We start from the raw sequence: 26,152 nt of genomic DNA, 5'->3' as shown, positions 1-26,152 counted from the left end.
TTGCAAATTAATTAATTTATTTTAATTGCAGGATAATTACTTTACAATATTGTAGTGGATTTTGCCATACATTCTTTGATTCCAATGATTTTGTGCAGGCTATAGCGCAGGTATTATCATCCTCTTTTCATAAATGAAAAACTAAGTTTTATTTAAGTTATGACTTTCCAAACCACACAGCTAGATGACCAAGATGAAACTTTAACTCAGGTTGTTTAAGTTGGGTCCAATGTCTGTTCCTACTTCAAAAAGTAGAATATTTTTGGGAAAAGAATTAGTATGCTATCATGGAATAAACTGGTTATGTATATGTGAAATGTATATATTTAAAAAAGAATAAGAGATAAAATTTATCAGTACAGTAGTTGGTTGAATAGGGTCTTCCCCAAGCTCTTTCTCCACCTGAAACCTAAGAATGAAATTATATTTGCCGATGTAATTAAGGAAAGGAGCCCAGTGAGATCATTCTGGATTATGGTGGGCCCTGTTTCAGCAACAGGATTCCTTATAAGTGACAGAAAAGAGAAAGACATAAAGAAACACTGGGGATAGAACCATGAATAAAGATGGGTGTATAAATTGGAATGCTGTGTCGACAAACCAAAAAATGCCAAGGAGTGCCAGAGCTACCAGCAACTAAGAGAGAAGTCTGAAAGGGATTCTGTGTCAGAGACTCCAGTAAGAACCAACCCTTCTAACATCTCGATTCAGATTTCTGGATTCCAAAACTGTGAGTGAATAAGTTTCCATTATTTTAAGCCACCAAGTTTGTGATAATATGCAATAGGAACACTAGGAAACTACTACAACTACTAAGATACATCAGTGAGAAATCATAGGTGTATTTTCTGTCAATATTAGCTCATTTCAGGATTGAAATACTAATTGTTTGTCAGACATTATAAAACTTTGGTTTATGAAGGTATTGTTTTTGTTTAAAGAAACAGACAACATTTCTGTACCTATTCTTTTCTACTGTCTCAGTTCTAGAAACAATGAGTGTTTGCTGTTGAAAATGACATTTTAAAAAATCAGGAAAAATATCTAACAAAAAATCCTTGCAAGTTTATTTCTCCAGTAAAAGACCTCTTTTGAAAATTAAGTTACTGTTTTTAAATTTGAAATTCCATGTGATTATGTTGGTTCCAAATGGTCCCACTTACATCTATTTTTTCTTGCATTTAGTTGTGAAATGGTGGGCTGTATAAGGCCAAAAGTGAAATGCAGATTTGTCTTTTCCCATTGAATCATAAAATTGAAAATTTTAAGATAATTACAGTGGCCCTGGGACAAACGGAGAGATTTATATGAATTGGAAATTATGAATAACTTGATTCAATGATAAGAAAGTTTGAAACAAAGTTTATCATCTGTAAGATTAATAAAGCTGGTTCTTCAAAACGGGTTTTTCACCATGAAAACTAATTCATATTAGGTGATTATTACTATCAGAAAGTTGACACACAAATAGTGTCCAGGCCAATAGCATTTGATTCAGAAGGCTACATGTAAGGTTCACAGGGGTGTTAGGGTTCTTCAGAGAAACAGCATTAATTAATTAATAATGAGAAAGTGTATTAATTATTAATTATAAGAGTTGGTTTATGTGTTCATGGAAGCCATGATGCATCATGATTTACCATCTGCAACCTGAGGAAACAGGAAAGCCACTGATGTAATTTAGTCCAAATCTGAAGAATTGAGAATCAAGAGTACTAACGTCTGAGAACAGAAGATGGATATCCCAGCTGAGACAGGGAAAGCAAACTCACCCTTCTTCTGCATTTTAGTTCTATTCTGACCCTCAGCTGATTAAATGATACCCACTTTCTTCACTAACTCTATTCATTTAAATGCTAATTTCTTCCAGAAACACCTTACAGATACACATACAAATAATGTTTTACCAGCTCTCTGGGCATCCCTTCACCCTTGCAAGTTGACACATAAAATTAACCATCACTGTAGGGCACTTGAATGGTGCTGTTCTTTTACCTCTCAGCTGTACTGAGAGGTAAAACCCAGTTTGGGCTAATCATTGAGCAATTCATTTAATGAGTGGTTCTCAATCTTGGCTACACATCGAAATTACCTAGAATATTTTTTAAAATGCCTTGGCCTCACCTCCAGATGTTCTTATTTAAATAGTCTAGGGTGTGACTTGAGTAAAAGGATGTTATTAAATTACTCAGATGATTTTTATACAGAGTCAAGGCACATAATTACTGAATTAGCTGTTTGCATCCCATAGCTAACTACTACCAATCCCTCAACCCTGCCCCAGGAAAGAGTATCAGAGTGTACTTTATTGAGATAGTCTGGATTAAATGTAGTTTTGGCACATGGGGAACTTTTCCACATAATATTATGTAATTTTTCTCCTGGAAGAATATAGACCACTCCACAATGTAGAGAATTAGTATATTATAGGCTTGGAAACAACTAATTCTATTCTGTTTTACATATCAAGGAAAGAATAGAGTGTGGTAAATTGTTCCTTGGAAATAGCACTATTTCTCAAAGTGTACTCTTAATACCTGCATTAACCAAATTTCTTACTAATAAACAAAAAAATAAATAAGTAAATCACATTTCTGAACTCCCCTCCAGACTTACTGAACCAGAAATTTTGATTCTGCACATCCATGGTCCAGGCAGCTATTGCTACAGTGACTGGTGCTAAGCATTGTGGTCTTTGGGATACATGTGACTTCTAAGAACTCTTCTGACTACATTTTGTTCATCTGAGGTTTATGGTTATACATGTAAGAGAATGTCCTGTACAGGTGAATGTTTAGAAGGACACTGTCTTGGACAGATTGGTCCCTTAAGAGCATTGGCCAAGCTGCTTCTACATTTATGTCCATTGATATCTAGCTTAAATGGAATTCTTTCATTCTATAAAAATTTTCACTTTATTGTTTTTAAAAAAGGAATTCTTTTTTAAAGAATGGGGCCCAGAAATATATGTTCTTAAGAGGCAACCTGGATGACTCTAGTGTACACTGAAAATATATTAATACAAGAACTTTATCCTATCTAAGCATTTCTTTCTTCTAAGCTGAATTTTTATATCTCTTTATATCAATTCAGTTCAGTTCAGTCGCTCAGTCGTGTCCAACTCTTTGCGACCCCATGAATTGCAGGACGCCAGGCCTCCCTGTCCATCACCAACTCCCGGAGTTTACTCAAACCCATGGCCATCGAGTTGGTGATGTCATCCAACCATCTCATCCTCTGTCGTCCCCTTCTCCTCCTGCCCCCAATCCCTCCCAGCATCAGGGCTTTTTCCAATGAGTCAACTCTTCGCATGAGGTGGCCAAAGTACTGAAGTTTCAGCTTCAGCATCAGTCCTTCCAATGAACACCCAGGACTGATCTCCTTTAGGATGGACTGGTTGGATCTCCTTGCAGTCCAACGGACTCTCAAGAGTCTTCTCCAACACCACAGTTCAAAAGCATCAATTTTTCGGCACTCAGCTTTCTTTATAGTCCAACTCTCACATCCATACATGACCACTGGAAAAACCATAGCCTGGACCAGATGGACCTTTGTTGGCAAAGTAATGTCTCTGCTTTTTAATACACCGTCTATGTTGGTCATAACTTTTCTTCCAAGGAGCAAGCATCTTTTAATTTCATGCCTGCAGTCACCATCTGCAGTGATTTTGGAGCCCCCAAAAATAAAGTCTGACACTGTTTCCATTGTCTCCCCATCTATTTCCCATGAAGTGATGGGACCAGATGCCATGATCTTAGTTTTCTGAATGTTAAGCTTTAAGCCAACTTTTTCACTCTCCTCTGTCACTTTTCATCAAGAGGCTTTTTAGTTCCTCTTCACTTTCTGCCATAAGGGTAGTGTCATCTGCATATCTGAGGTTATTCATATTTCTCCCGGCAATCTTGATTCCAGCTTGTGCTTCTTCCAGCCCAGCGTTTCTCATGATGTACTCTGCAGGGTGACAATATACAACCTTGGCATACTCCTTTCCAGATTTGGAACCAGTCTGTTGTTCCATGTCCAGTTCTAACTGTTGCTTCCTGACCTGCATACAGGTTTCTCAAGAGGCAGGTCAGGTGGTCTGGTATTCCCATCTCTTTCAGAATTTTCCACAGTTTATTGTGATCCACACAGTCAAAGGCTTTGGCGAATCAGTGAGCTAAAATGGACTGGAATGGGTGAATTTAACCAGATGACCATTATATCTACTATTGTGGGCAGGAATTCCTTAGAAGAAATGGAGTAGCCATCATAGTCAACAAAAGAGTCCAAAATGCAGTACTTGGATGCTGTCTCAAAAATGACAGAAAGATCTCTGTTTGTTTCCAAGGCAAACCATTCAATATCACGGTAATAAAAGCCTATGCCCCAACTAGTATCGCTGAAGAAGCTGAAGTTGAACAGTTCTATGAAGACCTACAGGACCTTTTAGAACACCCAAAACAGATGTCCTTTTCATTATAGGGGTCTGGAATGCAAAAGTAGGAAGTCAAGAAACACCTGGAGTAACAGGCAAATTTGGCCTTGGAGTACGGAATGAAGCAGGGCGAAGGCTAATAGAGTTTTGCCAAGAGAATGCACTGGTCATAGCAAACACACTCTTCCAATAACACAAGAGAAGACTCTACACATGGACATCACCAGATGGTCAACACTGAAATCAGATTGATCTCTTTATATACATGAAATCTGAGAAAGAAAAAATGAATACTTTATTTTAAAAAGGTTAAATGTGTTAAGTGTTACAACTTGGTTAGAAATTCTAGTGCCAAATACTTGGAAATACAAAGTAATGACCTTGTAAATCTCCATTAATATGGTATCTATGAAAAAAATTAAATCTCCCAAAGATTACTGAAAGAGAACTTCAAATTTTTAAGTGGTAAGTTTATTAATAAAATTTCTGTGTGTAGGTAATTTTTGTATATGAAATCTCTTTTTTTCCTAGTGACATAAACTAACTTCAAGGAAAATTAGGAAATCAAGAAAAAAAATCTTTAAAGGTGGAAATATCAGCATAGGTAACAGCTTAAATTCAGAGAGGAAAATAAGATATTCAAGACTGAACTCCAAACTCCATTATTCTCTAGCTTTTTCCTACACTGACCATTTATCCTTTATGTGTTCATTTCCTTTTCTACTCCCTTAGAATCAATCTTTATTAATGTAATTTCTAAATAGCTTATTTCGAGGCATTGGACTATTTAAGGTCTTCAATTTGACACAGAAACACCTTCCAATTCATTCTGCACATAACAGACCAATTATATTTTCTGAAATAAAAATGCTGCCATGTTACTCTCTGGTTTAAACATTTTCAATGGTTTCTTATTATCCTAAAGATAATCCTCAAGTCCTTTACATATATTATAAGCTTGCCATGATTTGGCTCTTGCTTTAATTTCCAGTCTAACAGATGTGATTCTCAGTGGGAACTTATAGAGAAATATTGAAGTGTGTATGGTGTGTTATTCTTTGTCACAAAAACTGTGGGGGAGGGACACTATTGCCACTTACAGGTTAAGGGCTGAAACTCTGATACCTCTTAATGCACAGGAAGTGTTATATAATGGAAACACCCTGTGGCTCTTATATTTCTGACCAGATATCATGTAGATTAAAAATCCATTTAAATTATTTGATACAAGGATGTAAATCACTTCTACATGTAAAAAAATATATTTTTGGAATGATATTAAGATTTACTAATTTTTCCAGGTAGGTAAGTGCTGTATAAATCAAGGCAAGAGTGCAGTTTATTTGGAAGGTTGCCAAGAATTACTTACTGTTTTGGAAAATCATGCCACTTTTGTAGAGCAATGGAAATTCAGCAAAGTTAATTATTGTTCAGGTTTGAGCTCTAATTTCCCCTATAATCTGGCATACTGGGTAGGAAAACTGACTTTTAATGATTAACTCCAACACAAGGACACAGTTTGGGGCAAAGTTCAGGCTGAAATTTGGTCTGCACACATGTACCAATAACTTAGTCCAAGCATGATAGATAACAGATATATGATAATGTCTAGACACCAGCAATATTGAATGGTAATCGACTTATTACTTGGGACAAAAAAATTCCCATTATTAAAACACAACTCTGAAATTTACAAGGATCATATAAGATTAAAACTGTATAGAATTATCAGAGAATTTAATTGAGGAATTGAGATGAGCTGGCATTAAAAATGTATAGCACTTGGTTAGGCAGAGTAGAAGGCAAAATGGAAAAGGCAAAGAGGTAAAAGGAAATCATTAAAAACACTGAGAGGTAAGTAGGAAAAAAGAAAAACAATTAGGCACATTTTTGTAATTTGGAATCATGAAAATATATCACCACTGCAAAACTTAAATGTGAACCTTGTCCTCTAATGGAAAAGTCTTTTCAACAGGGTCATGAACTGTCATGTTGCACAATTCCAGTGGTTAATATTTATATTGTGTTTTGTGTTGCTCCCTGAAGTTGTGTAAAATAAAAACCTTTCTTAGATTATTATCACTTTACTGGAGATATGCCTCTTAACATGATAATTCTGTTTGAACTTTCAGTGCAACACCATGAGTCTGTCATTTATTCTTTCCACACACATTTTGTCACATGCATATTTAATCATTTATTTCAAGCCTCGGTCATTTAAAGTTTTGAAATTGATTGAAAATAGAGGTCAGGTTAGAGAGAAGATATTTCTTTACCTGCAGAATGCTAATATATTTGATTGAATGCATGCAGAATTGCAAGGACCTTGAGTTGCATTTGAAGAAGAGGATAATGTAGTGTGCCCTCACTTAAAAATGCTGTAAATCCAGTGCATTCATCTTAGAACGTTTTATACCAATTCACTAAGAAAAACATGTGCGGTCTTGTTTGGGTGTGGGGAAAGGTCAAGGAGAGGGAGCTAAGAGTTGCCATGAGTTCAGCAAAGCAGAAAGGGACAGGCTATACATTTTGAGCTGCTTTGACAGTTTTTCTGGGTAAGGGAATTCCATGCAAGATTATGCCCGCCCTTCTAATGGTAAAGAACCCACCTGCCAATGCAGGAAACATAGAGACACAGGTTTGATACCTGGATTGGGAAGATCCCCTGGAGGAGGGCATAGCAATCCACTCCAGTATTCTTGCCTGGAGATTCCATGGACAAAGGAACCTGGTGGGCTGCAGTCCATAGGGTCATACAGAGTCAGACAGGACTGAAGTGACTTAAAATGCACTACAGTCACAGGCTTGTTCCTACTCAGAGCCATTTAGGGCTCAGCATTGGAAATGTGGTACTTGGAACATTCTTTGGCATTGTCCTTCTTTGGGATTGGAATGAAAATGACCTTTCCCACTCCAGTGGCCACTGATGAGTTTTCCAAATTTGATGGCACATTGAATGCAGCACTTTAACAGCATCATCTTTTAGGATGTGAAATAGTTCAGCTAGATTTCCAAGGAAAGATATAACCATTTGAAGGTAGAGTTCCAGAAAATAGCAAAGAGAGATAGGAAAGCCTTCCTCGGTGATCATTGCAAAGAAATAGAGAAAAACAATAGAACAGGAAAGACTAGAGATCTCTTCAAGAGCATTAGAGATACTAAGGGAATATTTCATGCAAAGATGGGCATAATATAAGACAGAAATTGAATAGACCTAACAGAAGCAGAAGATATTAAGAAGAGTTGGCAAGAATACACAGAAGAACTGTACCAAAAAGATCTTCACGACCCAGATAATCACGATGGTGTGATCACTCACCTAGAGCCAGATATTCTGGCATGTGAAGTCAAGTGGGCCTTAGGAAGCATCGCTATGAGCAAAGCTAGTGGAGGTGATGGAATTCCAAGTGAGCTCTTTCAAAATCCTAACAGATGATGTTGTGAAAGTGCTGCTATCAATATGCCAGCAAATTTGGAAAACTCAGCAGTGGCCACAGGACTGGAAAAGGTCAGTTTTCATTCCAATACTGAAGAAAGGCAATGCCAAAGAATGTTTCAGCTACTGCACAATTGCACTCATCACACACGCTAGCAAAGTAATGCTCAAAATTCTCCAAGTCTGGCTTCAATAGTACGTGAACTGTGAACTTCCAGATGTTCAAGGTAGATTTAGAAAAGGCAGAGGAACCAGAGATCAAATTGTCAACATCCACGGATCATTGATAAAGCAAGAGAGTTCCAGAAAAACATCTACTTCTGCTTTATTGACTGCATCAAAGCCTTTGACTGTGTGGATCACAACAAACCATGAAAAACTCTTTAAGAGATGGGACTATCAGACTACCTGACCTCCTTCTTGAGGAATCTGTATGCAGATCAAGAACCAGACATGGAACAACAGACTGGTTCCAAATCCGGAAATGAGTACGTGAAGGCTGTATATTGTCATCGTGCTTATTTAACTTATATGCAGAGTACATCATGAGAAATGCTGGACTGGATATAGCACAAGCTGGAATCAAGATTGCCAGGAGAAATATCCATAATCTCAGATATACAAATGGCACCACCCTTATGGCAGAAAGTGAAGAAGAGGTAAAGAACCTCTTGCAAAAAGTAAAAGAGGAGAGTGGAAAAGTTGGCTTAAAACTCAACATTCAAAAAACTAAGATCATGGCATCTGGTCCCATCATTCCATGGCAAATAGATGGGAAAACAATGGAAACAGTTAGAGACTTTATTTTGGGGGGCTCCAAAATCACTGCAGATGGTGACTGCAGCCATGAATTTAAAAGATGTTTATTTGTTGGAAGAAAAGCTATGACCAACTTAAACAGCTTATTAAAAAGCAGAGACGTTGTTTTGCCCACAAAGATTCATCTAGTCAAAGCAATGGTTTTTCCAGTAGTCATGTACGGACATGAGAGTTGGACCATAAAGTAGGCTGAGCGCCGAAGCATTGACACTTTTGAGTTGGGTTGTTGGAGAAGACTCATGAGAGTCCCTTGGACCTCAAGGAGAACAAACCAGTCGATTCTAAAGGGAATCAACCCTGAATATTGATTGGAAGGACTGACGCTGAAGCTGAAACTCCAACACTCTGGCCACCTGATGCGAAGCGCCAACTCACTTGAAAAGACCCTGATCCTGGGAAAGATTGAAGGTAGGAGGAGAAGGGAACAACAGAGGACAAGTAGGCTGGATGGCATCACCAACTCAATAGACATGAGTTTGAGCAGCCTCCTGGAGATGGTGAAGGACAGAGAAGCCTGGCATGCTGCAGTCCATGGAGTTGCAAAGAGTTGGATATGACTGAGGGACTGAATAACAACAACAATTATAGATGCAAACCTACTTTTATTTACCTTCCTAAAGCAGTTTCTGGCTGCCCAGGTGGTGCTAGTGGTAAAGGACATGCCTGCAAATGCAGAATACATAAGAAATTCAGATTTGACTCCTGGTTATGTAAAATCCCCTGTAGGAGGGCATGGCAATCCACTCCAGTATTCCTCCCTGGAAAATCCCATGGACAGAGGAGCCTGGCAGGCTCCTGGCATGCTGCAGTTCATGGGGTCACAAAGAGTTGGACACAACTAAAGCTGAAGTGACTTAACATAAACACACACACAAAAAAAACATCTTCTACAGTATGGATTTGCTGAGGGATACACTAAAATATTTGCCTGGAGAATCCCAGGGACAGAGGAGCCTGGTGGACTGCCGTCTATGGGGTCGTACAGAGTTGGACATGACTGAAGTGACTTAGCAGTAGCAGCAGCACACTAAAATATGCATATTGTTAAAAAGGAAGTTTATTGATCATTTTTACTTCCTCTTTGCTTCCAAGCATGTAGTGAGAGTGAGCACTGCATCAAGTTTACAGCTTAAAATTGCCCTAAAATTTTGATTACAAGAGACTTAATAATCATGTTTTACTTCTATAGTTTAATTGGCTGTAAACCCTGATGGTAATCTAAACAATTCCTATCAAGCTTACACACTTAGGCTATATTAAGAATTCCTCTTACTGTAATGTACGCATACCATTTTTATTGTCAATCCTTGTGAAACAAATTAGGCTAATTATACCCTGAAGTTTAAAGTTTTGCTTGAGACTTTGTTTGTTCTTGAATTACAAATTCAAGTCAATTTTTTTTCTTCCCAAAGTGCATTATCCCTTCAGGTTGCCCATGAGTTAGCCTACCAGCCTTATATCCTTTATGCCTTCTCTTCTCTCACTATCACTAGTTCCTATTTATGTTGTTTCATCAGCAAAGTGAACAAGAACATAAGGTTCTAGTGATAGTCTTCATAAGTTCAAATGTATTGGTTACTAGCTATATGGTCTTTGAATAACCTTTTACACCTAGCTACCATGTAAAAATTAGTGAAAACACTACTAATTTTATCCATTTGTTACAATGATTTAAGGAGATAATCCACATATGAAGATTAGCAAAGTACCTGGCATGTAAACAGACTCTATACTATTAGTTATTATTGTTGTTGATGGTGTTACATATTTTATAAGTTATTTATTGCAAAAACTTTTTCTGTTATTTTTTATATTCAAACAAAACATTTAACTTTTCTTTCTTTAGTATTTTTTAGTGTCATAACCAAATATCTTTTATTAAATAGGCATATTTTGCTATGCTTCTTTTATGTAATGTTTACAAATAAGTGGCAAGCCATACTTCACAAACACCTAAAGAATTGTACCATACAGATATCCATTATTGTATTGTACCATACACCTTTTAGAGTTTAAGAAGTAATTTCAAAGGTAAAATAAAAATCATGAATCCTTAACTTAGAGTAATTTCACTTTTAGTGAAATTTTTTGATCAACAAAATATATGATTATTACGAGCTATTATAAATTACTTCTTTTAACAGGATTTATAAGTTGCTTCAATAGCAATATTTAAACACATAGTATTTTGCTAATATTTAAATAGCAATATTTAAACACATGATAACAGTATGTGTGGGGCTTACAGGTATTCAGGTGAAAGCAATGTTTTGTTAACCAAACCTTGTAACTGCCCAATAGTTTCAGACTACTGATGTCACCTCCAGGAATACCATATCCAAAGAAATAGTGACTCCCTTCACTTACATTATCTTCTTAGTCACTTTTTCCTAAACGTAACTATTCTCTAACCGTGGGTAGCTGAAACAGAAACAAAAACAAACAAGTAAAATCAAGTAATAAGTGGAATATAAAATTTTGCCTCACATTCAAATAGCTGCTTTAGGAACTACAAGGCACTATTTTTCATTTTGTATTTTAAAACAAATTTTTGCCTGTTCTAATAAAATGCTCAAACTTTCCCGTATGGGATGGGGAGGGAGGCGGGAGGGGGGATCGGGATGGGGAACACATGTAAATCCATGGCTGATTCATGTCAATGTATGGCAAAAACCACTACAATATTGTAAGTAATTAGCCTCCAACTAATAAAAATAAATGAAAAAAACAAAACAAAAGAAAATAGGCAGCCATTTTAGAATCAATGATTTGCATTTGTGCAATAACCAATAAATTTAAATATAAATACATGCTATATATTTTGCAAAAAGAGTCCTTTAGCAGTCAGAAAAATAATTCAATAGATATTATTAGACCTAGTCTAAGACTCTCTCAGGTTAATAAAAATATGTTTAAATATTAATTGTAATTGTTTCACATGCTACAGTTATTAAGACTTCTCTTCACTGGTGCACAGAAGTTACAGAGGCAAGAATTTAATTGTTATCTTCTTAATAGGTATTTGATGTGTTGACATTAATATCAGACAAAGGGGACTTTAAGGCAAGGAGTATATTGAGAGAAGTTTTCATAATGACGAACAATGTCAACTTAAGAGGAAGATATAACAATATTTATATTTGTGCTCCCTTGTATTCAACATATATAGTGCCAAAAATCAACTAAAAGGGAAAAAATAAGCAAATATCATAATTGCTAATTGTAACACAGCTTGGTATAAGTAACTTACAATTAACTACATAATGAATTAGCATATATAGAACATTGAGTTGAACAGTTTCAGAATACATGATCTTTTTAGCTACACAGAGATTACATTTAATCAACTTTTGGCTATAATTTTTATCATATGCTAGGCAATAAAGAAAATCTTAATAAATTTGAAAATGTCAAATACCTACAGATTATATCTAGAGCCCAGAAGAAATAAACCAAAATTAAATGATATAAAAATTTAATTGAATGTAATTTTAAATTATATTTCAAAATGTTTGGAACTTAAGCCCTTCAAAATAACTTCTGAGTCAAAAAAGATCCACCATGAACACAAAGATATCATCCATGTAAGAACTCCATCTTCCCTATGTGGACAAAACCAAGTGGATTGGCCTTGAGTCTACATGTAAAAAGAAAGAGGCTCAGCTGAGTCCAGTTTTCCAACTGTCCTTGCCAAAGTATTTAGCATCTGTGTGAAGCCTTTCTGAACCTCTACAAGAGCCCAGCTACAAGGTTAAAATAAGGAACAACCCCAGTCAGTCATTGGTACAATGAGCAGAAAAATTGCCAACCACTTTCTGTTTGAATTTCTGACTCACAAAACCATGATATATAATGAAATTGTTGTTTAAAGTCACTGAGACTGTCTATTGAGTTTGCTGAAGCTGCTGTATCTGTCACTCAGAAAGATAAAACCTTATCCTGAGACGCAAATCCAAGTTCAACTATTATTTGCAACGTACTTTGGCACAGGAAAAGTTGGGGAAAGGACTACTCCATCTCAAAGGATTCTTATGGGGATTTTAGAAGCTTTGGAGGGTCACAGAGTACATACAGTTTCCTGTGTCTGGGGATGAAAGAGCATAGACAAGGTAGAGCAGGACAGAGTCCCTGGGGCTAACGATCAGTTAGACAGGCCTGGTGTTTTGCGTTGGTCTCAGCCTATTGGTAGTGATATTATTGGCTAGAAAAGCCTAGGCACTCACCTAGGCCCATACTACTTGTAGCAGGCACCCACAGAAATTTCTCTGAATGGAGCCAAAGTTGTCACAATATTGGGCCCTTGTGTTTTTTTAATTATGATTGTAAGACTTACCTTGGCAGCAGCCGTCAGGAAACTGTGAAAAGCCAAGGTTTATTACTCATGAGTACTGAAGCGCACGCAGCAGCCCTGGGTCACACAATGAGGTGGCGGGGGGAAGAGAGGGAGAGAGAGGAAGAGGAAAGCAAGTACTTTGGCTTCTGCCTTTATTAGCGTCATGGGTGGGGACCTGAGGTTTCACGCGTTCGCTCTTCACCGGTGAATTCAAAACATAAGAACAAGAATGAGGGTGAGGTGTCACTCAAGTGGTCAGTTATCTGGGTCACCTGGGCTTTCTGAAAGGGGTGTTTCGTGGGTATGGGCAGCCTTGTTTCTTAACTAGTTGTTTAGCTAGTAGCTCTGTCATTATGCTGGCAACTTGTTTATTCAAAATGGATATCTTTGATAGGTGTGGTAAGACAGTATGGTACTGGCACAAAGACAGAAATATAGATCAATGGAACAGAATAGAAAGCCCAGAGATAAATCCACGAACCGATGGACACCTTATCTTTGACAAAGGAGGCAAGGATATACAATGGAAAAAAGACAACCTTTTTAACAAGTGGTGCTGGGAAAACTGGTCAACCACTTGTAAAAGAATGAAACTAGAACACTTTCTAACACCATACACAAAAATAAACTCAAAATGGATTAAAGATCTAAATGTAAGACCAGAAACTATAAAACTCCTAGAGGAGAACATAGGCAAAACACTCTCCGACATAAATCAAAGCAAGATCCTCTATGACCCACCTCCCAGAATATTGGAAATAAAAGCAAAACTAAACAAATGGGACCTAATGAAACTTAAAAGCTTTTGCACTACAAAGGAAACTATAAGTAAGGTGAAAAGACAGCCCTCAGATTGGGAGAAAATAATAGCAAATGAAGAAACAGACAAAGGATTAATCTCAAAAATATACAAGCAACTCCTGAAGCTCAATTCCAGAAAAATAAATGACCCAATCAAAAAATGGGGCAAAGAACTAAACAGACATTTCTCCAAAGAAGACATACAGATGGCTAACAAACACATGAAAAGATGCTCAACATCACTCATTATTAGAGAAATGCAAATCAAAACCACAATGAGGTACCATTACACGCCAGTCAGGATGGCTGCTATCCAAAAGTCTACAAGCAATAAATGCTGGAGAGGGTGTGGAGAAAAGGGAACCCTCTTACACTGTTGGTGGGAATGCAAACTAGTACAGCCGCTTTGGAAAACAGTGTGGAGATTTCTTAAAAAACTGGACATAGAACTGCCATATGACCCAGCAATCCCACTTCTGGGCATACACACTGAGGAAACCAGATCTGAAAGAGACACGTGCACCCCAATGTTCATCGCAGCACTGTTTATAATAGCCAGGACATGGAAGCAACCTAGATGCCCATCAGCAGATGAATGGATAAGGAAGCTGTGGTACATATACACCATGGAATATTACTCAGCCATTAAAAAGAATTCATTTGAACCAGTCCTAATGAGATGGATGAAGCTGGAGCCCCTTATACAGAGTGAAGTAAGCCAGAAAGATAAAGAACATTACAGCATACTGACACATGTATATGGAATTTAGAAAGGTGATAACGATAACCCTATATGCAGAACAGAAAAAGAGACACAGAAATACAGAATAGACTTTTGAACTTTGTGGGAGAATGTGAGGGTGGGATATTTCAAAAGAACAGCATGTATACTATCTATGGTGAAACAGATCACCAGCCCAGGTGGGATGCACGAGACAAGTGCTCGGGCCTGGTGCACTGGGAAGACCCAGAGGAATCGGGTGGAGAGGGAGGTGGGAGGGGGGATCGGGATTGGGAATACATGTAAATCCATGGCTGATTCATATCAATGTATGACAAAACCCACTGGGAAAAAAAAAAAATAATAATAATAAAAAAAAAAAGAAAAAAAAATGGATATCTTTGAAATCAGAAGCTTAATGTTAGGTATTAACATTACAATCAAAACTTAACTATCAGGCTCTTACACTACACCTGCGTTTTAGTTGGGTAAATAAGAAGTTACTGGACATGAGGAATTTTCCAGGAGGCTTGCCATTCTCATAGGACAGCTGAAAAACTCCTACTCATTCTTTAGCTACTGAATCTAAATGCTTTGGAAAGGAGAGAAGGGTATGTGAATTTCTCTTGTCTGCCGGGACTAAGATATGCCTGAAGAAAAGTTGGCCTATTTGAATAGTGTCACTGTCTTGGTAAAGAAATCACAATTCAAAGATGTGACCAACAGAAAACAGATGCTGGGCAAGAGTTCGTGGGCTCCCAGGAGGGAGATGCTAACACCTGGGGCCATTAAGAATGGCATTTTTAAAAAAATAATAGTGATGATTAAGGACTAGAAGCTTTATCACCACCAATAACATCACCACCAGAACTCCATGGATGCTTTTGAACCTTCCAGAGCTTAGATCAAATCTGAAAAGCATCTGAAACTTGATGAAAAATATTCTGTACATAAATGAAAAAAATTAGATTGGCTTACTTTGCCCTGACAAGAATTAATGTATATTTCAACTTCTGGGATAATTAAAAACTAGAGTTAGAATTTAAATTTAGTTATAGAAAAGAAAAATACTGAATATTTTGGATCTTTTTTTAAAGATTTCATTTGCTACTGTACTTTCCATAAATTTATCATTCATTGGTGTGCTTCAGGAGAAGGCACTGGCAACCCACTCCAGTACTCTTGCCTGGAAAATTCCATAGACAGAGGAGCCTGGTAGGCTAAATCCATGGGGTTGTGAAGAGTCAGACACCACTGAGCTACTTCACTTTCACTTTTCACTTTCACTTTTCCCTTTCATACATTGGAGAAGGAAATGGCAACCCACTCCAGTAATCTTGCCTGGAGAATCCCAGGGACAGAGAAGCCTATTACGCTGCCATCTAAGGGATCACACAGAGTCAGACACGACTGATGCGACTTAGCCGCAGCAGCAGCAGCGTGCTTCAATGTAAGATTTAGTAAATATTCTAACTGTACAAGTTTTATTTGACCATCATTTAGCTGTTAACTATTTTTGGAATCTAATATTAAAGGCCAAATTAAAAATTTATCAAGTACCTAAGAATTTAGTAAATTTAGTTAATTTTCATAATATAAATGTTCTATAATCAGAATATTTTTGTCAGTTTTTTCCTGAGATATGGATAAAAATTGCCCTTTTATATTCATTTATGGTTATTTTCATACATAAAGGCTGTTCTTAATCATCTTTGCCCATTCCTGCTGTCACAGAGATAGAAAGCAGTATAAAACACTTTCAGTCTCCATGGGTCACTTAAAATTATCAAATGACCTAGAGGCTAAAACAGGCTATGTCCTTTTACTGAACCCCAGGAATCACTAATATTTCTTTTAGCATGATGAAATAATAGAATTTACTTTTCTTGCCTAAAGTATGATAGAATTCATTTATTCAGCTTATTAAGAACTTTGTTTCATTTGTATTTTTTATTTTCTTTTTTTCATGAGCATGAAAACAAATTCCATAGGACAGTAATGGGCCTGAAAATATGAGTTTTCACACTATATAGAACGTTCCTTTAATAAGAAGCCAGAGCGATGTAGAAAATAGGGACTGGCCCCAAATCAAAAGTGAGTCAGGGCCCTGTCTTGCTGTTCCTTTAACCATCTCTGTCTTCTTCCTTGAGCCTCCCAAGTGGCACAGCGGTAAAGAAATCCCTTGCCAATGAAGGAGACATGAGAGTGCACTGCGGGTTGGATCCCTGGGTTGGGAAGATCCCCTGCGGTAGGAAATGGCAACCCATTCCAGTATTCCTGCCTGGGAAATCCCATGGACAGAGACGTCTAGCAGGCTACAGCCCATGGGGCCACAAAGGTTTGAACAGGACTGAGCACATAGTGAAAACAACAACAAACTCTTCTTCTCCTCCTTTCTTATAAATCATTAAACTGCCTTCAGATTTCCCACTTAAACATTAGAACCAGGAATATGCCACTATTCTGATCTTTCCCCTCTCTCAATTTATTTTACCTAGCGTGTCTTCAGAATCTGCTAAAAAAAAGAGTATCATTCCTATGATATAAATGGATAATAAAAATTATAATACTACCTTTCTTGACTGAAATAATGTTTACAATTCAAGTGTCATCTGGAAAAGGTTGTGCCCCAGAAAGATTTTAAATGGCCTGTAGTAAAATATTTCAAGACAAACTTTATAAATATAGGCCTACTCTTTGATTTTGGTTCAATTTTCAATCAAAGTGTCAAAAAGTAGTAATGTGGAATACCAATTAATGACGGTAAAAAAATTATAGCTGGTACTTTTACTAGGAAGCCATCTTTTACAGCTCTTTTTCTCCCCCAGTGAATTTACATACCAATAATCTTCAAACTTAGATTTACTGTATTTTTAAACATTCAGGGGACAATCTTTATTCCTTACCATGGCAAACTATATACTTTTAAGAAGTGATCCCACAAATTGAACATATAATCTGTGTCACAATTAAATTTTTAAAGTTTGTATTGTTCAACTTTAACATTTGTGTTTTAAAACAATATTTGTCAATGTTCAGCAGTTGCCTGAGGAAAAAACAGACTTCTGAAATTTAATTTACTCATGTCTCGCTTTTATTCACTGACCTTTTTTTTTTTTAGCTGCCCAGGCTTAGATAGATAATGTGGTGATGGTTGTTTTGGTCGCTAAATCGTGTCCAACTCTTTTTAACCCCATGAACTGTAACCATCCAGGCCCTTCTGTCCATGGGATTTCCCAGGCAAGAATACTGGAGTGGGTTGCCATTTTCTTTTCCAGGGGATCTTCCTGACCCAGGGATTGAAACTGCATCCCCTGCATTGGCAGGTGGATTCTTGACCACTGATCCACTAAGGAAGCCCCAGATAATGTGGTAAAGGGAAAAAAGAGAAAAAAAAAAAAAAAACACTAGCTCTGATAAACACCAATCAAGACACATATTTTCTATGGCAAAGCTAGCAGATAAGAAATAAATAAATTGGAGATAAGTAGGAAAGCTGATGTAATTAAACACCCTACTAGTAAGAGAAAAAAAAGATACTTTAAAAAGTGACTGAGAGGTAACTGAAGAGGAAAAACATATCTGATGAGTTCCATAGATAACATAACGATAGTTTAATATATAAAGGTCATCTCAAACTTGATATGTCTGAAAAGGCATTTGATCTCACTCTTACACCCACACCCTTAATCTGTTTCTTCTCCAGTTGTCCCCATTTTACAAAATGACGCTTATTTTCACATTGTCATTCAAACCCAAATCCTTTTATGTTGCTCTTGAATACTTTCAAGCATACCGTGCATTTAGTTCTTCAGCAGGTTCTGTTTGCTCTATCTTTCTGGAACAATATTTCCTGAATCTGCCTATTTCTCATCTGCCCCAGTTCTTCTGTCCCTATTCAAACCATCTTATTTTCCCTGGACTATGAAATTTCAGTGCCTTCCTAATAATTCTTATTGTTTCAATTCCTTTCCTTCTACAGACACTTTTCTACAAAGCAGGCAGCCTGATCATTTATAAATGTAAATCAGATCACACACTGTTCTGCTCAGATTCTGCTGTGTCTTCTTTTTTATTCCACAGAAAAGCAAATTTTAACCTCACTTAAGTGACTCTGCATGACCTCTCCAACCTCTCCACTCATGTAAGTTTCTGATTTACTTCCTTAATTTGGTCTCACTAGTTTTCCTGATGATTTTTCAATAAGCTAGGTTGATTCTGACTCCAAATTTTGCACTGTATTTTTTCTTTGCTTAGAATTCTCCCAGTTCTCCATGAACCCCGTTCCCTTATTGTATTCAGAGTTCTGTTTATAGAATCATCTATGGAGAGAGGATTTCCTTGATCATCCCACACAAAATTCTCGAGTCCTTGATATGCTTTATTTCCTACAAATAGCTTATCTACTTAACATTATATTGTTTTATATTTATTTGTTAGTTCTTCATTTTCTCCCTCAACTAGGACATAAACTCCATGAGAGATTTTGGCTAGTGGATCCTTTGTTTTCTCAGAAACAATGCATTACACAAAGTACCATTAAATAGGTATTGGCTAACTAGATCAATGGGGCTTCCCAGGTGGCTCAGTGGTAAAGAATCTGCCTGACAAGCAGGAGATGTGAGTTCAGTCCTGGATGAGGAAGATTTCATGGAGAAGGAAATGGCAACCCACTCCAGTATTCTTGCCTGGGAAATCCCATGGACAGCAGAGCCTAGTGGGCTACAGTCCATGGGGTCACAAAAGAGTCAGACATGACTTAGCAACTAAACAACTTCATCAATGAATAAACTGCAATAGGCATCCCCCCTTGAATGCATCAGCCAGTCTCCAGGACTACAGTCTTTAATTTCAGTATCACATATTAAATTTACTTGGATGACAGTAAATAAATTTTTTCTGGTCCTTCCACACGGCATGTGGAATCTTAGCTTCTGACCAAGGACCTAACCTGTGCAGTGGAAGCACAAAGTCTTAACCACTGGACCACCAGAGAAGTACCTTATTTTATATGAAGGTTCATGTCTCATCTTTAATTTCAAGTGTAGGGCTAAATTATTAATATTAATTTTAAGAAAATACATCATCATTTGTTTCATCATTTCAATAAAAAAGTAATGATAGAAGAATGATTTATTTTAATTTAGGTAAGATAGTTAATGTGGCTCTAGTGATGATAATACTGTATAAAATTAATACATTACTTTCATTACCTGATAAATATAAATTCTTAGCATAAAAATGTGGCAAGTTCTGTAGCTCACATCCAACAACATTAGTATCATCAGGCAAAGAAAACTCAACTTCTCACCAGAGAAATGAGAGAAATTTAAGTGTTCCTTTACAACTAGTGTATGAGATTTAGTTCTAAACACTTTGTTTTAGAAAGGTAAACCAGCATATTAGACCAGTGGTTCTAAATTGAGGATGATTTTTCTCATCAGAAGACATCAACAATGTTTTCAGTTTTGGTTGTCACAGCTTGGAGAAGCCATCTAATCTGTAGACAGCAGGAATGCTGCTAAAATTCCCACAATATACAGGGTAGCTCGCCATAGTAAACTATCCAGACCATAATGTTACTAGTGCCTAGGTTGAAAACCTGTTAGACAGGCAGGACTGTAATTTTGAGTCTTTTTTTAATTTAGAACACAAAATAATTTTGAAACTTGTTCAAAACTTCAAGCTTATTCCTCTGCATTTATGATCTCTAAGCTTCAAGCAATCAGTGCCTTCTCATATCTTTCTTCTCTAACTCATGCAGACTCAGAGTAACTGCTCTTTTATCTTACTTTCTGCTGCTCTTCCAGAAAATATGTAGCTTATAGATCAACTACTTAGGTCCAGAGACTCTGGGAGCCCAAGTAACCATTTTCTCTTTCTATGAGTGATTATTCCCTTGAATTTTTATTTGTTATTAGATTATTCCATTGTTAATGTATCCATCTTTCTCTGAAAAGTGTTCATCATCGTTTCCCCAAAACAGAATATGCTCTAAAATGACTATTGTGAACTGATTAAATAAAAACTAACTCAAATTTTTCAACTAAATTGAGTAAACTGAGGCATGTATATTGTAGAATTATTTTAACTTTTCTTGAAATAAAATACTTTCTTTTCCAACAAGTTTAATATTTCTCCTATTATTGGGGAAAAAAGAATCTCTTCTGTTGAGACTTTTCATTCTCAGATATCAGTAAACTTGTTGACTTAATCTGGCATTAATGGGGAATGGCATCTTTAGAGCTCAAACTCTAGCTAGCTAGTTCCATGACTTTCATGCTATCTTAGATGTATGTTTGAATTAATAAAGCATCTTGTGATTTCATATCTCTTAATGAGTTATAAGATATATTTAAGTACACTGTATATATTAAATTTTTCCTTAGTGAACTAAAGTCCTGAAATTTGCTTCTGATAGTCCTAGATTAAATCAATGCTCAATCATTTACTGGTGTGACTGTTGTTTAATCACCAAGTCATGTCTGACTCTTTTGCAACCCCATGAACTAGAGCCTCCCAAGCTCCGCTGTCCATGAGATTTCCCAGACAAGAATACTGGAGTTGGTTGCCATTTCCTTCTCTGGGGGATTTTCCTGTGACTGTAGGCAAGTTATTTAGAAGCTAGGTCATATGCTCAACCTGACACTATCTTGTGGAATATTACAAAGAAAAATAACATGACCAATGAAAAATGTCTCACATGGTCTCTGACACTCAGGAGGTAAATAATAAGTAGAATGAGTAGTGTTATTAGTATATAAAAATTTGATTTTCTAATGAAACTGAAAGGTTCAAAATTCTTTAGAGAAATTGGTCAGGACCTTTGTACCATATTGTGGTCCATGTTACCTCTTGACTCAGAGGCAACTACCATAAGACATTTGTTTGTTTAATAAATAAAAGTGCACTTTTTTTCATATAGATATTGAGTTATTCAGGTTTGTGTTTTGTCTTCCCCAAGTACATCAATTTCCCCTTTGGACTGCTTTCAACTTTATAAGTAAAGAAATAACATTAACAAGAATGAAGGAGAAAATTAACAATAACACAATAATAGTGGGAGACTTTAACACCCCACTCACACCTATGGACAGATCAACTAAACAGAAAATTAACAAGGAAACACAAACTTTAAATGACACAATGGTCCAGCTAGACCTAATTGATATCTATAGGACATTTCACCCCAAAACAATCAATTTCACCTTTTTCTCAAGTGCACACGGAACCTTCTCCAGAATAGATCACATCCTGGGCCATAAATCTAGCCTTGTTAAATTCAAAAAAATTGAAATCATTCCAGTCATCTTTTCTGACCACAATGCAGTAAGATTAGATCTCAATTACAGGGAAAAAAAAAAAACTATTAAAAATTCCAACATATGGAGGCTAAATAACATGCTTCTGAATAACCAACAAATCATAGAAGAAATCAAAAGAGATATCAAAATATGCATAGAAATGAATGAAAATGAAAATACAACAACCCAAAACCTATGGGACACTGTAAAAGCAGTGTAAGGGGAAGGTTCATAAAAATACAGTCTTACCTCAAGAAACAAGAAAAAAGTCAAATAAATAACCTAACTCTACACCTAAAGCAACTAGAGAAGGAAGAAATGAAGAACCCCAGGGTTAGTAGAAGGAAAGAAATCTTAAAAATAGGGCAGAAATAAATGCAAAAGAAACAAAAGAGACCATAGCAAAAATCAACAAAACTAAAAGTTGCTTTTTTGAAAAGGTAAATAAAATTGACAAGCCGTTAGCCAGACTCATCAAGAAACAAAGGGAGAAGAACCAAATCAACAAAATTAGAAATTAAAATGGAGAGATCACAACAGACAACTCTGAAATACAAAGGATCATAAGTTTACTACCAGCAGCTCTATGCCAAAAAAATGAATAACTTGGGAGAAATGGACAAATTCTTAGAAAATCTTAACAGACCCATCACAAGCAAGGAAATCAAAACTGTGATCAGAAATCTTCCAGCAAACAAAAGCCCAGAACCAGATGGCTTCACAGCTGAATTCTACCAAAAATTTAGAGAAGAGCTAACACATATCTTACTCAAACTCTTCCAGAAAATTGCAGAAGGCAAACTTCCAAACTCATTCTATGAGGCCACCATCAAACTAATACCAAAACCAGACAAGGATGCCACAAAAAAAGAAAACTACAGGCCAATATCAGTGATGAACATAGATGCAAAAATCCTTAACAAAATTCTAGCAAACAGAATCCAACAACATATTAAAAAGATCATACATCATGACCAAGTGGGCTTTATCCCAGGAATGCAAGTGTTCTTTAATATCCACAAATCAATCAATGTAATACACCACATTAACAAATTGAAAGATAAAAACCATATGATTAACTCAATAGATGCAGAAAAAGCCTTTGACAGAATTCAACATCCATTTATGATTAAAACTCTCCAGAAAGCAGGAATAGAAGGAACATACCTCAACATAATAAAAGCTATATATGACAAACCCACAGCAAACATTATCCCCAATGGTGAAAATTTGAAAGCATTTCCCTTAAAGTCAGGAATAAGACAAGGGTGTCCACTCTCACCACTACTATTCAACATAGTTTTGGAAGTTTTGGCCACAGCAATCAGAGCAGAAAAAGAAGTAAAAGGAATCCAGATAGGAAAAAAAGAAATAAAACTCTCACTGTTTGCAGACGACATGATCCTCTACATAGAAAACCCTAAAGACTCTACCAGAAAATTACAACTAATCAATGAATACAGTAATGTTGCAGGATATAAAATTAACACACAGAAATCCCTTGCATTCCTATACGCTAACAATGAGAAAACAGAAAGAGAAATTAAGGAAACAATACCATTCACCATTGCAACAAAAAGGATAAAATACTTAGGAGTATATCTACCTAAAGAAACAAAAGACCTATACATAGAAAACTATAAAACACTGATGAAAGAAATCAAAGAGGACACAAACAGATGGAGAAACATACCATGTTCATGGATTGGAAGAATCAATATTGTCAAAATGGCTATTCTACCCAAAGCAATCTATAGATTCAATGCAATCCCTATCAAGATGCCAACGGTATTTTTCACAGAACTAGACCAAAGAATTTCACAATTTGTATGGAAATACAAAAAACCTCGAATAGCCAAAGAAATCTTGAGAAGGAAGAATGGAACTGGAGGAATCAACCTGCCTGACTTCAGACTATACTACAAAGCCACAGTCATCAAGACAGTATGGTACTGGCACAAAGACAGAAATATAGATCAATGGAACAGAATAGAAAGCCCAGAGATAAATCCACGAACCTATGGACACCTTATCTTCGACAAAGGAGGCAAGGATATACAATGGAAAAAAGACAACCTCTTTAACAAGTGGTGCTGGGAAAACTGGTCAACCACTTGTAAAAGAATGAAACTAGAACACTTTCTAACACCCTACACAAAAATAAACTCAAAATGGATTAAAGATTTAAATGTAAGACCAGAAACTATAAAACTCCTAGAGGAGAACATAGGCAAACCTCTCTCCGACATAAATCACAGCAGGATCCTCTATGACCCACCTCCCAGAATACTGGAAATAAAAGCAAAAATAAACAAATGGGACCTAATTAAACTTAAAAGCTTTTGCACAACAAAGGAAACTATAAGCAAGGTGAAAAGACAGCCCTCAAAATGGGAGAAAATAATAGCAAATGAAGCAACAGACAAAGGATTAATCTCAAAAATATACAAGCAGCTCCTGCAACTCAATTCCAGAAAAATAAACAACCCAATCAAAAAATGGGCCAAAGAACTAAACAGACATTTCTCCAAAGAAGATATACAGATGGCTAACAAACACATGAAAAGATGCTCAACATCACTCAGTATCAGAGAAACGCAAATCAAAACCACAACGAGGTGCCATTACACACAAGTCAGGATGGCTGCTATCCAAACATCTACAAGCAATAAATGCTGGAGAGGGTGTGGAGAAAGGGAACCCTCTTACACTGTTGGTGGGAATGCAAACTAGTACAGCCACTATGGAGAACAGTGTGGAGATTTCTTAAAAAACTGGAAATAGAACTGCCATATGACCCAGCAATCCCACTCCTGGGCATACACACCGAGGAAACCAGATCTGAAAGAGACACATGTACCCCAATGTTCATCGCAGCACTGTTTATAATTGCCAGGACATAGAAGCAACCTAGATGCCCATCAGTAGATGAATGGATAAGGAAGCTATGGTACATATACACCATGGAATATTACTCAGCTATTAAAATGAATTCATTTGAATCAGTTCTAATGAGATGGATGAAACTGGAGCCCATTATACAGAGTGAAGTAAGCCAGAAAGATAAAGACCAATACAGTGTACTAATGCATATATATGGAATTTAAAAAGATCGTAACCATAACCCAATATGCCAAACAGAAAAAGAGACACAGATGTACAGAACAGACTTTGGGACTGAGGGAGAAGGCGAGGGTGGGATGTTCTGAGAGAATAGCATTGAAACAAGTATACTATCAAGGGTGAAACAGACCACCAGCCCAGGCTGGATGCATGAGACAAGTGCTCAGGGCTGGTGCACTGGGAAGACCCAGAGGGATGGGATGGGGAGGGAGGCGGGAGGGGGTTCGGGATGGGGAACACATGTAAATCCATGGCTGATTCATGTCAGTGTGTGGCAAAAACCACTACAATATTGTAAAGTAATTAGCCTCCAACTAATAAAAATAAATGAGAAAAAAGAAAAAGAAATAACAAATTATCTATAGATGTCAGTCTACTTCTGGCTGCTGTATTTTGTTTTATTGATCTATTTGCTTTTCTTTATGCCAACATAACACAGAAAGACATTTAAATAGAAAGCTATTAAAGTTAAAATATATGTGAGATGTGTTACATTTGCGAATATGGTTCACCCAATTTTATTTAAGTTTAAAAATCTGAGATTTAAGATATCAAAATGGCAGGTATTATTTTGATTACCGAGGATATGAATAAAAATTAGTTTCAGGCCTTTTAAAGATAAATTTCATAAAAATGTTATCCTGAGTAAACATTAAGCAAATGAAAGGCTGATTGATGATACTCGATATAGACAATGTTTTATTTGTCATTCTTTGTCACGGGTCATTTGCAGCCATAAACTAAAAATGTTAAAAAAAAAAAGAATTTCCAGAATATTAAGCTCAATAAAGTTTTTCAAAGTGAGGATAAATCCCTATCACAGTGACTTGCACAAAATGAAAACAGTGAAAGTGTTAGTCACTGAGTCATGTCTGACTCTTTGTGATCCTATATAGACTGTAGCCTGCCAGGCTCCTTTGTCTATGGAATCCTCCAGACAAGAATACTTGAATGGCCATTCCATTCTCCAGGAGATCTTCCTGACCTACGGATCGAACTCGCGTCTCCCACATCGCAAGCAGATTGTTTTTTGTCTGAGCCATTAGGGACACCCAAAATGACTTGCAAAAATAGGGAACAATAATCAATAATAAATATATGCTGCATGAACTGACACATGCATGAAAAAATGAATGTTGGGGACATACAGATTGCTTTGAACATTTTCTATTATATTATTATTAACATAATGGTTACT

Source organism: Dama dama, chromosome 20, assembly GCF_033118175.1.
Source record: "Dama dama isolate Ldn47 chromosome 20, ASM3311817v1, whole genome shotgun sequence".
Classification (NCBI taxonomy): Eukaryota; Metazoa; Chordata; class Mammalia; order Artiodactyla; family Cervidae; genus Dama; species Dama dama.
This window is presented reverse-complemented; position numbering follows the sequence as displayed.